General features: G+C 38.2%; 1 pseudogene; it reads right to left on the bottom strand.

Moving 5' to 3' along the window:
* Positions 1 to 388: 388 nt before the first annotated feature.
* Positions 389 to 507, bottom strand: LOC145396272 (5S ribosomal RNA; annotated as a pseudogene).
* Positions 508 to 3,260: the final 2,753 nt, after the last annotated feature.

Genomic DNA, 3,260 nt, shown 5'->3' with positions numbered 1-3,260 from the left:
TGTACCATTGAATGTAATATAGGAATCTGGCAATCCCTGTCTATTAGTAAACTGTATATATTTAGTTTTACTAGCATTAAATAAGACAAGGTTGTTTTGTCCCCATTCACTGATTGTAGATAAGTCTTGATTTATGGAGATGGCTGTACTAAGTTGTGAGTTAGAGATGTCAGACTTTGTAAGTGGGTGTCTGAGTGTGAATAAACTATAAAGTGTTGAGTCATCTGTATATGAATGGATGGGATTGTGGGTGATAGATCATTCATTCATATTCATTCATTCATTGCCAGACGCCATGTATCCCAGACGGGGTGGCCAAGGGCCTAGAGTTAATTGTTTTACAGGGAGGGACACTAATCCTCCACCAACCCCACTTGACACGTAGGGATGCCAACAGCATCTGGTGTCCCCAGACGCTCATCCATCCAAGTACTAACCAGACCCAACGTTGCTTAACTTTGCTGATCGGACGGGAAGCGGTGTACTCAACGTGGTATGGCCGTTGCCATATATATATATATATATATATATATATATATATATATATATATATGTACATAAAAATACTGAGCTCAAGGAATAGTAAATTGATCAGAATATAAATGTAAAATAACTTGTGATAAGTGGAATTTTAGCTCACCAGAGTTTGACTTCCCGAAGAGCGCTTATTTTCCGGGCGTAATGGTGGACTCTTATTAATACAACACCTTCTCATATCTACACAAATATATTTATATTTGCATTACTATGGGTTAGTTAAGTTACCATTAGTTACGTTAGCATAACTTGGTTAGGTTAGGTTAGTTTAGCCTGTAGAGATCATTAATATGAACCAGGAATGGGATTGGAGCAAGAACTGATCCCTGCGGCACGCCAGCGTTAACTGAGTGGAAATTAGAATATAACTGTACATCATCTACTTTTACGCTTATTTTTCTGTTGCTGAGATATGAGGTAATCAAAGGGACAAAAGACTTTAGTCCATAACTAGGGAGTTTAGACAACAGGGAACGGTGCCATACTCTATCGATAGCTTTAGAAATATCAAGGGCTACTGCGTGAGTTTCCCCATGTGGGTCGATTGACTGATGGATGGTATGAGTCAGGAGATTATGTCAATGATGGATCTCTCGTGTTGAAAACCATATTGTCTATCACTTAATAAGTTGTTGGATTCAAGATGTTTAACTATGTGCTTATTAATTAAAGTTTCAAACACCTTACCAAGAGAACAAGTGACAGCTATTGGTCTGTAATCGGGGGGGGGGGGTCAGACGAACTTCCTTTCCTTGGAATTGGGTGGATATTGGCTTCTTTCCATGAGCTGGGGAATGAAGAAGTACATATGTATATTCTGAATAATTTAGCAAGAACAGAGGCAAGTTCTGGGGAACACTTTTTCAAAACAATTGGCGGAATTCCATCTGGGTCTGGAGCTATGTTGGTGGGTAAATTGTCTAGGATGGATTTTACGTATCTTGTCTGTATTTTAAGTGGAACAATTTTGAGAGACTCAAGTTTTAGTACTGGAAGTTCTGGCTGGCTTCTTCTATGGTAGACTTTCTGGCAAATGTACTGGCAAAGATATCTGCTTTCCCAAGTGGGTCATTTGTAATGTTGCCATCTGAAGATTTTAGTGGGGGAATGGATGATGACCTGTTAAAGTTATTATTGAAAGAACTGAAAGTTGACCAGAATATTCTATTGTCGTTAGGGCTGTTGAGTACTTTTAATGCTTGATATTGAAGAAAGTTTGATTTTGTGAGATTTATTACAGCTTTTGCATGGTTTCTAGTAATTTTAAATTGAAAGAGTGATTCAGATTTTTTTTTATTTTAAGTAAGAGGTATATGCTAATGACTTTTAAGTTGTTACTCTGGCACAGTTGCTATCAAACCATTTTGGAGAGTTCGATCTTTTAGTGAACTGTAGACTTAGTAAAAATAAATCCATACCAGATAGTATTAAGTCGCAAATGTGGGACTGGGTAGAATTGGCATCACTAGAGAAGAAAGACTGCCACGGAATGTCAGCAAGATAATTTCTAAATCCATCCCAGTTTACCCTATCAAAGTACCATCGGGTCACCCTGACAGGTTCAGAACGGGGAAGTTTAGCGGGGCTAACTAATGAGGCTTTGATGAGATTGTGGTCAGAGGATCCAAGTGGAGACAATACCTCTATCCTGTATTGATCTGGATTATTTGTCAGGAATAGATCCAAGAGATGGGCATTATGGTCAGGATTATCTGGTATTCTGGTTGGTTGCTTTACCAGCTAGGTGAGATTAAACGATTCTACAAACAGCTCGCACTCTAGACCAGCATCGTCAGTCCTGGCAGAATTCAATAACCATTCAACATTATGTATGTTAAAATCACCCAAAATGGCAATTTTGGTGCTAAGGGAAAGGTCAAGGTTACTCAACCGTGTGGATATGGAATCAAATACACTGAGTTCTGAAGAAGCACTGGGGGAACGATAGACTAATCAGATATATTTGGTATTATTTTGACAATTTAGTTTATACAATGAGTAATCAAAACTGGATGAAGTAAAGTTTAAAATGGTGTCAACTGCATACTGATATTTGATATAACAACAGGTGCCGCCCTTGTTACGGAAGTTTGTGAGGAGATGGTAACCAGGATAGCAGAATGGGGATATTTCAGTAGAGGATGAAATTTGTGGTTCTGTGAGGAATAGAGCCAGAACTTCCTTCTGTTCTAGCTAAATTATTCAGAATATGCATACGTACTCCTTCATTCCCTAATTCTTGGACGGAAGCCAATAACCACCCAATTCCGAGGAAAGGAAGTTCCTTTGACCCCTCTTATTACAGACCAATTGCTATCACATCTTCTCTTCGTAAAGTATTTAAGATTGTAATTAATAAACACATAGACATATTAAATCCAACAACTTAATTTGTGATAGACATTATGGTTCATGCCATGAAAGATCCATCGTTGATATTCTTAATCTCCTGACTGATACCATCCATCACTCAATCAACCAACAAGGTGAAACTCATGCAGCAACCCTTGATATTTCTGAAGCTTTTGACTGAGTGTGGCACCGTTCCCTGCTATCCAAACTCCCTTGCTATGCCCTAACATCTTTTGTTCCTTTGATTTCCTCATATCTTACTAATAGAAAGATAAAAGTAGATGATGTATATTCCAATTTCCACTCAAGTAATGCTGCCATGCCACAAGGATCAGTTCTGGCTCCAACACTAATCTTAATTCGTATTAATT

Source organism: Coenobita brevimanus, chromosome 35 (assembly GCF_032717465.1).
Source record: "Coenobita brevimanus isolate Jiangsu-jjx chromosome 35, ASM3271746v2, whole genome shotgun sequence".
Classification (NCBI taxonomy): Eukaryota; Metazoa; Arthropoda; class Malacostraca; order Decapoda; family Coenobitidae; genus Coenobita; species Coenobita brevimanus.
This window is presented reverse-complemented; position numbering and strand designations above follow the sequence as displayed.